Here is a 15,765-nt window from a genome sequence, read left to right on the forward strand (position 1 = left end):
AGTGGGAACAGTGCTAGAATAAGGGTGTGGCTCGAAGGGGACTATTTCGAAGCCACCGTCATGGTTATTGATCAACTGCTCTCCGTTGTCGACTGTGGCAAGGACTTTGCAAGGGCATTAAAAAAGTTCCTACGATTATATATATATATATATATATATATATATATATATATACACATATATATATATGCGCGCGCGCGCGCACACACACACACACACACTTTACGCGCGCGCGCGTGCGTACACATGTATCTCGTCTCGAATACTCGTATGGGTTGCCTAGTTACGAAGACCCTCCCTTTTGATGGAGGAGTCTTTGAAAATATCTTGTGTTTCCGACGAGGGTTTCTAAAGAAAGGGAAGCCTAAATATCCATAGAAGTCAAACTTGGAAACAAGCTACTAGTCTTCATGCAATTACAGAAAAATGAGTACGTGTGAATAAAGCGTAATTTTGGTGATATTGTAAACCGATAATGTATTTTTCTAAAGCAAAACTTTAGAACTTTAGGACTTTAGTTTCCTTAAGTTCTCATCTTTATCTCTAATTTAGAAACTATGAAGTATATTACACATCCAAGAAGTTACATTTACTGTACATGTTCCACTGAAATTTCCACACAATTATTATTATTATTACATGATTATTTTGTTATTGTTATTATTATTTAATAATATTATTATCATTGTGTATCCTTCTTATCACTATCAACATGATCGGTTTTATTATTATGAATATAAATGTAAGAATATTTCTTCTTATAGAATAGCTTAATTACGTTACCCCACCATATCCAACTAGTCGTAAACCATAAGCCCCACCAATGCAAGTTTTCCAACGATATCTCCAATTGTTCAGAAATCTTCCACCTCCTCTTCACTTTTTTACTATACCGAACTTTCATGTTACCAAGGAAAATGTTCGAAGCACACTTCGATCTCGACTACGAAACTTACTGACCACTATTAAATATTACTTCCTAATCTTGAGTCACCTCTGCATTTTCACGTAGAGAAAAATAAACAGAAGTCATTTATCCTATTAAGTGAAGAGAAGTCCAATAACGTAGAAGAGATTGCCATCGTTTCTATCTTGTGATATCTCGTGAGTCAATAAGAAAAAAGCACATTAAATAAATGGCACACTTACGCTAGTCAATTACTCACTAATGTTATAAGTGACCGTAACACAGTACGTAAACCAATAATTTTTTCTTTGTTAAAAAGTAATGTCTGCATTATAACGTGCACATCCATAGAACACTGGAGACGGCACTAATCGCGAGAAAAAAAACTTGGGAGTTCAGAATGTTTGTTAGTATTTTCATATACAAAAGTCGTTTGTAATCTTATAAGTTTAGGTACCGATTTTCGAAGATTCATAAAATGCTTTTCCCGATTAGCTTCAATCGAATCGTTAAAAAAGAATCGGTAAATAACACAGGAACGAAACATACGGAAAAGCATTTTGAAATATATATTTTACACAGTATAAAAAAAATTTTTTGGAAATCATTTGGAAGAAACAAATGACAAAAAGAAAAAAAGAACATATCAAAATCTTTACTCATTTTCAGGTCTACAAATACAATAGAAAAGATAGGATATGTATGTTTAGAAAATGACATATTTTATTCAATCAGCATATATTTTAAATTTATGTTCCTTGAAACATATCTCAAAAATGAATAAACGAAAAGAAAAAAAATTAGGTCTTCGTTTGATGAATGTTTACAAAGTTATTCGGGTGAATGCTCTACCATCTGAGCTACCGAGGAAATTTCCGGCAGAGATTTACATGCAGACACGTAATTACATCTGTATTGATGTAATTCAGGATTAAAGGGTATTGGGTCCAATTTGTTCCATCAGGAATAACCCGATTTCTGATATCAGCAAACATCTTTTCATGCTTTAAATATTCTATTGATCTTTCATTGTGGTTTTTCTATTCTTAATAGATTGATTTTTTGCGTTGATTTAACGCGTTTCTATTCCAAAATCCTTTTTTCTTTTGTCAGAGAATAAGGGGGTATGGAATAATTATTTTCCACATAACAATTTTGTCACGTGCGTTGCGACACAACTACTCGTTCAATGTGAGGTATAATTGGTGATTGGAAACTGGGATATTGAGTTCATTGAACCGTGGGGAGCAGAACAGAAGAAGCATTGTTACATTTATTCGAGATTAATATACTCGAACAATAAATCGATGTTTGGACGAACTGAAAGAAGACTGGATTCTCACTAATCACACGTTTTTCTTGTTAGGTTGAGCGAAGTGGTGGGGAGTTTTTTGATGCGTGCCTGCCTGCCTCGACCGGGACTCGAACCCGGGACCTTTCACTTGCCGAACAAGCACTCTGCCATCTGAGCCACGAAGACCTATGTTTACCTATCTATGTAATTGAGTTTATATATTTCATCCAATTTTTTGCTATGTTTATAGTTTTATATATATTAGAGAGAAATTATTTTTCTGTGATTATAACTTTACGTATAATATATATAAAACTTAGTAGTACATATTTATTTTTCAACAATAAATATTTTATGAACTATTTAGTAACGTATAGAGTTACGTGTACAATGTTTTAGAATATTTCCGATAAGGCAGATGCCGATTACGAATACATACGATGTTAATCGAGAGCTTCTTTAGATTTTTTATGTAAATCAGCGGCAGTCTCAAAATAGACGTTAATTATCTTATACAAAACTAGTTCTGTTGCGTAGAATTTTGAAGTTTTATTTCTCTCATATGTTCTTAATAACACTAACGTACACATCAAATCTAGAAATACAATTATCGATAATTACTTTTCATTTCCTCCACTTTGCTGTGTATATATTCTTTTTTTATAACGTAATATTATATAATAGAAGCTTAATAGGACATAGTTTTGACCTTACCTCACATTTTTTATGAATATAATAATTAAACAAATGTAATATTTATTATTCTTGGTTTATATGTATTATAGTTATCTATTCAACTAAAATATGTGTAATATATACCTATAATTATATAGCTAAGTTAGAATTATAAACAAATGTATATAGAAGTATTTCTCTCCTGTTTAAATAATTATATGAGTGATATGTCAATGTCATATCGTTTGGATACAGAAATTCGGATAAACTTTTGTTATGATCCATTGTAAAGTGTAGTGTACTCAATTAACATTTGTGAAGAAAACACGAATCCATAAAGCACATATAACTAGGCCTTGTGAAATTAATGACCAATTCAGCTCATTCCTTGTATGATGGCTTGTATTTACGGTTAGAAATGTGAAAAAAAAGAGACAGAGAAAGAAATAGAATGAGAGGGAGTGTGTGGGAGAGAGAGAGAGAGAGAGAGAGAGAGTGAGAGTGAGAGAGAGAGAGAGAGAAAGAGAGAGAGAGAGAGAAAATATGAAAACGAGCATCGATATAAGAAAAGCGTGATTTATTTATTATGCGAACGACGGTCCTTTATTTTCTATGCTGTTAGAAGAAAATTTTAATTCAGCCGAATTGCATGTAGTTAGTCCTTAATGATGTTCCTCCGAGTTCATACGACACGTTTCTGTACAATATCCTGCACCGGCTTGTATCATCAAAAAAATTAGTCTCAGTTAAAAAACCCGTTATTATTTGATATATAATCGGTAATTTTTTATGTGATTTAATGAATGATCGAAAATGGATACAGAAAACTAGCTATTTGATATTTCGAAAGCTGAGTCCCAGCTATATCTGAAAAAGTAGGAGCATTGCTCAGTGCTAAGGGCGTGGCTCGAAGGGGACTATTCCGAAGACGCCGTCGTCGTTATTGATCGACTGCGTTCTGTTGTCGACCATAGCAGGGACTTGGGAAGGGCATTGTGAAAAATGTCCAGTCATATTGTACGTGTGTTTGTGTGTGTGTATATACATATTATAAACACTCAACGCACAGATATATAAGTTGCCTCGAATACTCCGATCAGTTACGAAGATATAGTTACGACGATCATTACTTAGATGAAAATTTTTTGAACCAGTCTCGTTTATCTGATGAGGGTTTATAAACTACTTATTACTTAATATTATTATTATCATTGTGCGTTCTTTTTATTACCATCAACATCATCGGCTTTATTATTATCATTATAATTGTACAAGCTGGTTCATATTATATAACATACACATACAAACATAATATGCGTCATTCCACTATACCCGACTAGCTATCAATCATAAGCTTCACTATTCCCACTTCCACGACGAAACTTCCAATTGGTCAGAAATCTTCCCCCACTTCTTCCGTTTTCTACTCTTAGGAACCTTCGTGTTACGAAAGAAGATTCTCGAAGAACACTTCCATTTCGACTGCGTAACCTGCTCTTTACTCTTATATATCTCTTCACAATCTTGCAACATCTTTGAACTTTCACATAGAGAAAAATAAACTTAAGTCGTTTAACCGATTCAGTGAAGACTAATCAGATATCGTAGAAGAGAGTGTCATCGTTTCTATCTTGGTGAATCAATAACAAAGGAGCACATTAAACAAATCGCACACTTATAAATGACTGTAACAGAGTAAGTAATGCAATAATTTTTCCTGTGTTAAAAAGCAGTGTCTGCATAATAATCTACACACGAATAGAAAACAGGGGATGACACTATTTCGCGAGAAAGAGAGCTTAGTAGTTTAATGTATTTGTCAGTATTTTCGCATACAAAAGTCATTCGTGGTCTTACATGGCTAGGTAACGATTTTCGAAAATACATAAAATCCCCGATTAGCTTCAATCGAATCTTTCAAAAAAATAACAAATATCATTGGGACGAAACATAAGAGAAAGCATTTTAAAATATGTAGTATTCTATAGTCAATGTTTCAAATAGTACGGCTGAAATATATATAGAAAAATTTAAGGATTCGATAGGATTGTGTGGTTACGAGAAGACGTTGACGCTGTAATATAATTCATCGTGAAACAATTATGATGATCACGATAACAACTTTTCATTAGTTTCTGTTCTCTATTTAGCAAATTTATATACTTATGTTGCGTTAATGATCGTTTAAATCTGTAATTTTTTACATTAACGGTTGTCCATCTGTACATGTTCCTTTCTTATTTCATTCGGAAAATTCTTTACAACGTCGAAATTAAACTGAGAGAAGTAATACTTGTACTATTTTTATTGATAATATAGTCGTAGGTATTATTATATTATTACAATATGTACATAATGGACATAATAATTACGTTTTTATTACTATTATTATTATAAGAGTTTATAGCATTATATTATCATATTATATACTAGCTCTTTCATGCTGATATGTTTACATATATCTCAGAGTCTGTGTCCGAAAATACGTAAAATGCATAAAATACGGAAACAATCACGCTAGTTTAATTTATATCGAGTATGATTTAGTTATCTTTACTTCGGCTATCTACTTCTTCATTCCTCATGTAACGATAAAACTGAAACAGAATCTGTAAAAATACAGAACATGGATTGTACTAAATGTATATAGAACATGTTCTTTTTCCAACATAGTATATTAATGTAGTGAAAGATATCCCATTGCCGATATCTGGAATTATTTATATATCCGTATATCGATTTCATTGTCGTATATCGATATTGCGATACAGGTGCAATGCGTCGTAATTGTACATTCCCCATTTTACATAATATAAAAAAGAATATATAGGAAATCGTTTGGAAGAATCAAATGACAAATAGAAAACAAAGCAAATTGAAATTTTGTATTCGTTAACAATCATGCAAATAAGTTTGAAAGTAAGTACGATATTTCTATACGAATTGACGTAATTTATTGAATCCGTATACATTTTAAATTTGAATCTTCCTTGAATCATATCACAAAAATTGAAAAAAGAAAAGAGAAAAAAATTAGGTCTTCGCTAGTTGCCTACAAACATTTTCGGGTGAATGCTCTACCATCTGAGCTATCGAGGAACTTTCTGCCTAAATTTACTTACATAGATAGATCTAAAACATTTGTAATTGCTGTAACTCGATGTACATGTTATTGGGGTCCGATTTGCACCATAAACTGTAACCGATATCTGATACGAATAAACCACCTTTTAACATTCCGTCTATACAACTAATTGTGATTTTTTTATTCTTAATACTTTGTTTTTTTGCATTGAAACAATGCGTTTGTATTTCCTAAATACTTTTTTCTTTTGTCAAATAATAGGGGTACGAACAGTCATATTTTCTACATATAAATTTCATCATCACGTGCCTCGCGAAACAACTATTCGTTAAGGTGTGGGGTACAATGGTGATAAGAAAATGGTTTTCATATACTTAGGTGTGGTGTGTGGGGGAGGGGACAGAGCAGAAAGAGCACTGTTTCATTTATCCACATTACAATAAATCGCTGCTCAGAAAGATAAGAAGTGAAACAAGCCTGAATGTAACGTTTTTTCTTGCAACGAGAGTAGGAGTCGTGGATGAGGTTTTTCGCTGCGTGCCTCGACCGGGGCTCGAACCCGGGACCTTTCACTTGCCGAACAAGCACTCTGCCATCTGAGCCACGAAGACCTACGATTACACATCTATGTAATTGAGTTTATATACTACATCCAATTTCTTGCTATGTTTATCGTTTTATATATATTAGAGAGAAATTATTTTTCTGTGATTATAACTTTACGTATACTATGTATATAATACTTAGTAGTACATATTTATTTTTCAACAATAAATATTTTATGAACTATTTAGTAACTTATAGAGTTACGTGTACAATGTTTTAGAATATTTCCGATAAGACAGATGCCGATTACGAATACATACGATGTTAATCGAGTTTGTGGGAGAGAGGGAGAGAGAGAGAGAGAGCGAGAGAGAGAGAGAGAGAGAAAAAGAGAGAGAGAGTGGAATGAAGAGAAAGACCCGTCGCGCGGAATCAATATGGGATATTGAGAACGGAAATTTTTGGTTTCTTTTTTATATTAAAATGTACATTGCACTTTGTAAAAAGACAGTTATACGCATATACCTATATTTGGTTATATAATACTATTGGCTTGCTCCTAGAAAGGAATTAGATAAATAGGAATTTCATATAATAATTAGAGAATGACGAGTCCTATTAATGAGAAATATCATTCTGTTTCATTTCGGACAAGTTACCATATAGCACGTATAATCGAAATATTTTCACGATCAAGGTACTCTCGAACCGTGAAAAGTTTGTAATATGTTATCGAAATTATATAGGAGGAATTTTATAATTTAAATATTTCCCGAAAAAGTTTCGCATGTTCACTCAGTTTGATTGTATAATAATCTTGTTACTATATAAATTATAAGATAACAATATATGTAACAAACTATTTTCAAAATGACAAAAAATTACTTAAACCTATGATTTTGTGATCTTTATTTTATAAAATATTTACCAATCGATGAAACGACTCATTATTCATAAAAATCATGAATTAATTAATTAGTACAAATATTAATACTACCAATCGACAGTCACATTTTAAGCTTATTATTCTACAGGGATCTTTCAAATCAATAATTCTGATTGAATCGTTTCTTTAGATTTCAATATTTCAGAAAATGGTGATGAAAAGATAAGATCTACTACTGCAGACTTTATAATTTTTTTTACTTTGTACAATTCAAATCAAAAACATCGTTGCATCGAAAAGATTAACCGAATAGCGACTTGATAAGGGCAACCGAATATTGAATAAGAAGTTGATTGATAATAAAAACACAGAAGGACAACACTTTATCATTGTAAGTTTATAATAATGAAAGTCTAACTAACAATTCGATGGTAAGATTTAGAGTGGCTCACGAGAATGTTCGAACGCTCGCTATTAAGACTTTAAATAATAAAAGTATATAGGTTAGTTTTAAGTTCAGAAAGGGGTGTCGCTACTACTAGAAGGCCCAACTATCGAATTTATGTATACGAGATTTGAAGCGAATGTAATAATATTTATAGAAGTTAAAAAACATTTATTACAAGGATATATTGAAACAAAGTCACAAAAGTATTCGAACGCTATTAATTATATGTATTTTATTTTATTTTATATTAAGTTGCATCACCCTTGTCTCTGTTATAGCTTTGAGAGGATATTGCAGGTTGTGTAATAACTTCTCAATTGCAGATTCGAAAATTTTGAAAATTTCCTCTTAATCAACGTGTAAAATAAGAACAATTAAAAATTCATTTGACAAAATAAAGAGAAGTACTTCCAAAGTAATAAATTATTTAATTTTTTCTCCTTTCTTTTTCTCTATTTCATTTTCATATTACACACGCATCTACGTAAATAAATGTAGCTAACTCTACAGTTGATGTAGAGTAAAGTAATAAAAAATATTAAAGTACATTAAGATGAAGCGTCTGAATTTCCTTTGTCTCTATTAGTCACGAACAAGCAGTTAAATGAAATATTGTATCTTTGTCAACGTGTGCATATTACGATGAGTGTATTTTTATAGACACGTATGTTTCCACATATACTTTATACATGTACATACATCTGTATGTGTATGATGTAAACAGTTCGCATTCGTCCTTGCAGCTTATAAGAAGAGTAACGCTATAAATTCTACATATGTATTCAAACGTATCGTGTTTATGTTGATATTTACACCGAACATAAAGGATTTCACAGTACTGTATGGAATGTTTACATAAAAGAATAGCCATGAAAGTCATATCCTTATTCCAGCGATAATGCCACTTTGTCTAGCATGGGTAGAACTTACATTTCGGTATACCCAACAGTCGATTCGGCATAAATTGTTTGAGAGAAATGCTACCCTGACGAGATTCTGCACTTACTCAACTATGCATTTTGTTAACTATATATTTTTGGACTTTTGGAATTGAGAATAATTGATAACCGGAATCTTTGACAGAAATCATATGAGATACAAACTCTTCACTTCGTTTGAATAAATTTAATTCTCTTCATCTGTAAATTATTGAGTATGAAACACAATGATTTTAATTATTGTCTATTTTTTTCTACTTCTTCCTATGCGAGTATTCATGCATTATTTACATACATAATTATTTTCGAAACGCGTACGATAAATCATCGTAAATAATTTGATAGATATTCAAACACTTTTTTATCTGTTCCACTTTACTCAAAAGCTGCGATGCGTCTTGTTAATTATTCCAGTAAATTTAAAATAGAGAAGAAAAATCTCGGAGAAAGATTACTATCTTTCTTTGTAGAATCTCTCTTTGTTTAATCTATCTCTCTTTATAGGTCGGTTAAGTGCGAGTGAAAGGATGAGAGTTGAAAGTGTGAATTTAGCAACTATGCTCGAGATAGGGAATTAGCAAAATATCAATGTGGTTATATAAGAAAAATCAGGAACCTTCGAAAGAACACATAAGGGAACAAGAGCTCTACATTAAGAACGAACAAAATGAAATGTTTATTTCATATTATCTCCAACGATATCACAGAAAGGAGGTTCTTATGAAGAAAAAGGAGAGATTGAAATGACCTTGAAATCTTTCATTAAAGGAAAAGCAATAAATTCTATCGTTACGTTTCGGAAGTGTAACAAATATACCGTGAAAGAAAACGAAATTTTTCGTACAATATTTTTCAAATAATTCAGAAGAGTCGAATTATTGTTTGTATGAATTGTGGACATTGGTAAACTGTTGTACGTTTGAACAATTCTGAGTCGATTAAATTTATTTTTATATTACTATTAAAACGGACTATCATAATCTTGTTATTCGTATGGGAGGTTAAGATGAAAACGCAAATATGCTATTGTTTCACACGATTTTATGGATTTACCTATACTATATATTAAGAGAATGTCATATTCGTTTAATTCATATCAGTACAGTTTATTTTTTTTATATTGGTTTACTTTTTCTTGATATCTTTTGCAACGATAAAAATAAAACACAATTTGTAATCCTATTTTGTACCGTTGGATTATATTAAATGTATAGAGGATATCTTTGTTTTCTAAGTACGTAGCGAATTAAGATGAAGAGACAAATTCCGTTATCGACAACGAGAATTACCAATATATCGGTATATCGATCTCGTTTTTATGTACCATTATTGCAATAATATATACGTAATGCGTTTTAATCATGATTGATCATTCCCCATGCTACATGGTATAACAATGTCTTTATTAATTACCAATATGATTGAAATAATAAAATATGTATGGCCAAATGACATATTGAATCCGTATATATTTTAAATATATATGTCCCTTGAAATATATCTCAAAAATGAATAAAAGTTAATGAAAAAAATTAGTTCTTCGATTGATGAATGCTTACAAAGTTATTCAGGTGAATGTTCTACCATTTGAGCTACCGAGGAGATTTCCGGCGAGATTTACATGCAGACACGTAATTACATCTGTGATTGATGTAATTCAGGATTAAAGGGTATTGGGTCCAATTTGTTTCATCAAGAATAACCGATTTCTGATATCAGCAAACATCTTTTCATGCTTTAAATATATTGCGTTGCTCGTTTATTGTGGTTTTTCTATTCTTAATACATTGATTTTTTGCGTTGATTTAACGCGTTTGTATTCCAAAATCCTTTTTTCTTTTGTCAGAGAAAAAGGGGGGTATGGAATTATTATTTTTCACATAATAATTTTGTCACGTGCATTGCGACACAACAACTACTCGGTCAATGTGGGTATCAAGCACACAGAATCGCGCGGGTGGGGGGGGGGGAGGGCAGAGCAGAAAGAGCATTGCTACATTTATTCGAGACTAACAATACTCGATAATAAACCGATGATTAGAAAGAAGCCTGATTCTTTCTAATCACATGTTTTTCTTGTGTTGGTTGAGAGATTTGGTGCGGGGAAGTTTTTGCTACATACCCTCCTCGACCGGGACTCGAACCCGGGACCTTTCACTTGCCGAACAAGCACTCTGCCACCTGAGCCACGACGACCTATATTGCCGTATTTATGTGATTGAGTTTATATACTTCATCCAATTTCTTGCTATGTTTATAGTTTTATATATATTAGAGAGAAATTATTTTTCTGTGATTATAACTTTACGTATAATATATATAAAACTTAGTAGTACATATTTATTTTTCAACAATAAATATTTTATGAACTATTTAGTAATTTATAGAGTTACGTGTACAATGTTTTAGAATATTTCCGATAAGGCAGATGCCGATTACGAATACATACGATGTTAATCGAGAGCTTCTTTAGATTTTTTATGTAAATCAGCGGCAGTCTCAAAATAGACGTTAATTATCTTATACAAAACTAGTTCTGTTGCGTAGAATGTTGAAGTTTTATTGCTCTCATATGTTCTTAATAACACTAACGTACACATCAAATCTAGAAATACAATTATCGATAATTACTTTTCATTTCCTCCACTTTGCTGTGTATATATTCTTTTTTTATAACGTAATATTATATAATAGAAGCTTAATAGGACATAGTTTTGACCTTATATCACATTTTTTATGAATATAATAATCAAACAAATGTAATATTTATTATTCTTGGTTTATATGTATTATAGTTATCTATTCAACTAAAATATGTGTAATATATACCTATAATTATATAGCTAAGTTAGAATTATAAACAAATGTATATAGAAGTATTTCTCTCCTGTTTAAATAATTATATGAGTGATATGTCAATGTCATATCGTTTTGATACAGAAATTCGGATAAACTTTTGTTATGATCCATTGTAAAGTGTAGTGTACTCAATAAACATTTGTGAAGAAAACACGAATCCATAAAGCACATATAACTAGGCCTTCTGAAATTAATGACCAATTCAGCTCATGCCTTGTATGATGGCTTGTATTTACGGTTAGAAATGTGAAAAAAAAGAGACAGAGAAAGAAATAGAATGAGAGGGAGTGTGTGGGAGAGAGAGAGAGAGAGAGAGTGAGAGTGAGAGAGAAAGAGAGAGAGAGAGAGAGAGAGAGAAAATATGAAAACGAGCATCGATATAAGAAAAGCGTGATTTATTTATTATGCGAAGGACGGTCCTTTATTTTCTATGCTGTTAGAAGAAAATTTTAATTCAGCCGAATTGCATGTAGTTAGTCCTTAATGATGTTCCTCCGAGTTCATATGACACGTTTCTGTACAATATTCTGCACCTGCTTGTATCATCAAAAAAATTAGTCTCAGTTAAAAAACCCGTTATTAGTTGATATATAATCGGTAATTTTTTATGTGATTTAATGAATGATCGAAAATGGATACAGAAAACTAGCTATTTGATATTTCGAAAGCTGAGTCCCAGCTATATCTGAAAAAGTAGGAGCATTGCTCAGTGCTAAGGGCGTGGCTCGAAGGGGACTATTCCGAAGACGCCATCGTCGTTATTGATCGACTGCGTTCTGTTGTCGACCATAGCAGGGACTTGGGAAGGGCATTGTGAAAAATGTCCAGTCATAGTGTACGTGTGTGTGTGTGTGTATATACATATTATAAACCCTCAATGCACAGATATATAAGTTGCCTCGAATACTCCGATCGGCTACGAAGATATAGTTACGACGATCATTACTTAGATGAAAATTTTTTGAACCAGTCTCGTTTATCTGATGAGGGTTTATAAACAACTTATTACTTAATATTATTATTATCATTGTGTATTCTTTTTATTACCATCAACATCATCGGCTTTATTATTATCATTATAATTGTACAAGCTGGTTCATATTATATAACATACACATACAAACATAATATGCGTCATTCCACTATACCCGACTAGCTATCAATCATAAGCTTCACTATTCCCACTTCCACGACGAAACTTCCAATTGGTCAGAAATCTTCCCCCACTTCTTCCGTTTTCTACTCTTAGGAACCTTCGTGTTACGAAAGAAGATTCTCGAAGAACACTTCCATTTCGACTGCGTAACCTGCTCTTTACTCTTATATATCTCTTCACAATCTTGCAACATCTTTGAACTTTCACATAGAGAAAAATAAACTTAAGTCGTTTAACCGATTCAGTGAAGACTAATCAGATATCGTAGAAGAGAGTGTCATCGTTTCTATCTTGGTGAATCAATAACAAAGGAGCACATTAAACAAATCGCACACTTATAAATGACTGTAACAGAGTAAGTAATGCAATAATTTTTCCTGTGTTAAAAAGCAGTGTCTGCATAATAATCTACACACGAATAGAAAACAGGGGATGACACTATTTCGCGAGAAAGAGAGCTTAGTAGTTTAATGTATTTGTCAGTATTTTCGCATACAAAAGTCATTCGTGGTCTTACATGGCTAGGTAACGATTTTCGAAAATACATAAAATCCCCGATTAGCTTCAATCGAATCTTTCAAAAAAATAACAAATATCATTGGGACGAAACATAAGAGAAAGCATTTTAAAATATGTAGTATTCTATAGTCAATGTTTCAAATAGTACGGCTGAAATATATATAGAAAAATTTAAGGATTCGATAGGATTGTGTGGTTACGAGAAGACGTTGACGCTGTAATATAATTCATCGTGAAACAATTATGATGATCACGATAACAACTTTTCATTAGTTTCTGTTCTCTATTTAGCAATTTATATACTTATGTTGCGTTAATGATCGTTTAAATCTGTAATTTTTTACATTAACGGTTGTCCATTTGTACATGTTCCTTTCTTATTTCATTCGGAAAATTCTTTACAACGTCGAAATTAAACTGAGAGAAGTAATACTTGTACTATTTTTATTGATAATATAGTCGTAGGTATTATTATATTATTACAATATGTACATAATGGACATAATAATTACGTTTTTATTACTATTATTATTATAAGAGTTTATAGCATTATATTATCATATTATATACTAGCTCTTTCATGCTGATATGTTTACATATATCTCAGAGTCTGTGTCCGAAAATACGTAAAATGCATAAAATACGGAAACAATCACGCTAGTTTAATTTATATCGAGTATGATTTAGTTATCTTTACTTCGGCTATCTACTTCTTCATTCCTCATGTAACGATAAAACTGAAACAGAATCTGTAAAAATACAGAACATGGATTGTACTAAATGTATATAGAACATGTTCTTTTTCCAACATAGTATATTAATGTAGTGAAAGATATTCCATTGCCGATATCTGGAATTATTTATATATCCGTATATCGATTTCATTGTCGTATATCGATATTGCGATACAGGTGCAATGCGTCGTAATTGTACATTCCCCATTTTACATAATATAAAAAAGAATATATAGGAAATCGTTTGGAAGAATCAAATGACAAATAGAAAACAAAGCAAATTGAAATTTTGTATTCGTTAACAATCATGCAAATAAGTTTGAAAGTAAGTACGATATTTCTATACGAATTGACGTAATTTATTGAATCCGTATACATTTTAAATTTGAATCTTTCTTGAATCATATCACAAAAATTAAAAAAAGAAGAGAAAAAAATTAGGTCTTCGCTAGTTGCCTACAAACATTTTCGGGTGAATGCTCTACCATCTGAGCTATCGAGGAACTTTCTGGCTAAATTTACTTACATAGATAGATCTAAAACATATGTAATTGCTGTAACTCGATATACATGTATTGGGGTCTGATTTGAACCATAAACTGTAACCGATTTCTGATACGAATAAACCACCTTTTAACATGCGATGCATCATTGATTGTGATTTTTTTATTCTTAATACGTTGATTTTTTGCATTGAAACAATGCGTTTGTATTTCCTAAATACTTTTTTCTTTTGTCAAATAATAGGGGTATGAAAGAGTCATATTTTCTACATATAAATTTCATCACGTGCGTCGCGAAACAACTACTCGTTAAGGTTTGGGGTACAATGGCGATAAGAAAATGGTTTTCATTTACTTATGGTGGGGTGTGTGGGGGAGGGGTCAGAGCATAAAGGGCACTGTTTTATTTATCCACAATACAATAAATCGCTGCTCAGAAAGATAAGAGTGAAAGAAGCCTGAATGTAACGTTTTTTCTTCCAACGAGAGAAAGAGTCGTGGATGAGGTTTTTCGCTGCGTGCCTCGACCGGGGCTCGAACCCGGGACCTTTCACTTGCCGAACAAGCACTCTGCCATCTCAGCCACGAAGACCTACGTTTAAACATCTATGTAATTGAGTTTATATAATACATCCAATTTCTTGCTATGTTTATCGTTTTATATATATTAGAGAGAAATTATTTTTCTGTAATTATAACTTTACGTATACTATATATATAAAACTTAGTAGTACATATTTATTTTTCAACAATAAATATTTAATCAACTATTTAGTAACGTATAGAGTTACGTGTACAATGTTTTAGAATATTTCCGATAAGGCAGATGCCGATTACGAATACATACGATGTTAATCGAGAGCTTCTTTAGATTTTTTATGTAAATTAGCGGCAGTCTCAAAATAGACGTTAATTATCTTATACAAAACTAGTTCTGTTGCGTAGAATTTTGAAGTTTTATTTCTCTCATATGCTCTTAATAACACTAACGAACACATCAAATTTATAAATACAATTATCGGTAATTACTTTACATTTTCTCTACCTTGCTATATTTATATTCTTTTTTTATTATGTAGTATTACATAACGGAAGCTTAAAATGACCGAAGGACATAGTTTTGATCTTATATCACATTTTTTATGAATATAATAATTAAACAAATGTAATATTTATTATTCAGTGTTTATATGTATTATAGTAATCTATTCCATT

At 31.7% G+C, this 15,765-nt stretch overlaps 2 long non-coding RNA genes across 9 annotated transcripts in view; one reads left to right on the plus strand and one right to left on the minus strand.

The window, feature by feature from the left end:
* Positions 1–15,129, minus strand: part of LOC127071400 (uncharacterized) — a 49,700-nt gene extending 34,571 nt beyond the window's left edge. For 3 of the 4 annotated variants that reach the window (XR_007785009.1, XR_007785011.1, XR_007785012.1), the window contains exons 1-2: positions 14,512–15,129; positions 5,937–6,533 (exon numbers count right to left, since the gene is read on the minus strand). This is a non-coding gene — a long non-coding RNA (uncharacterized LOC127071400). Of the gene's footprint in view, positions 1–2,213; positions 2,349–5,936; positions 6,534–14,511 lie in introns of those variants that run through there. The other variant, XR_007785010.1, reaches the window with a different exon arrangement.
* Positions 1–15,369, plus strand: part of LOC127071402 (uncharacterized) — a 44,300-nt gene extending 28,931 nt beyond the window's left edge. For 3 of the 5 annotated variants that reach the window (XR_007785018.1, XR_007785020.1, XR_007785019.1), the window contains 2 exons: positions 5,914–6,590; positions 6,788–10,705. This is a non-coding gene — a long non-coding RNA (uncharacterized LOC127071402). Of the gene's footprint in view, positions 1–5,913; positions 6,591–6,787; positions 10,706–11,188; positions 11,201–15,357 lie in introns of those variants that run through there. The other 2 variants (XR_007785022.1, XR_007785021.1) reach the window with 2 other exon arrangements.
* Positions 15,370–15,765: the final 396 nt, after the last annotated feature.

Source organism: Vespula vulgaris, chromosome 21 (assembly GCF_905475345.1).
Source record: "Vespula vulgaris chromosome 21, iyVesVulg1.1, whole genome shotgun sequence".
Lineage (NCBI taxonomy): Eukaryota > Metazoa > Arthropoda > Insecta > Hymenoptera > Vespidae > Vespula > Vespula vulgaris.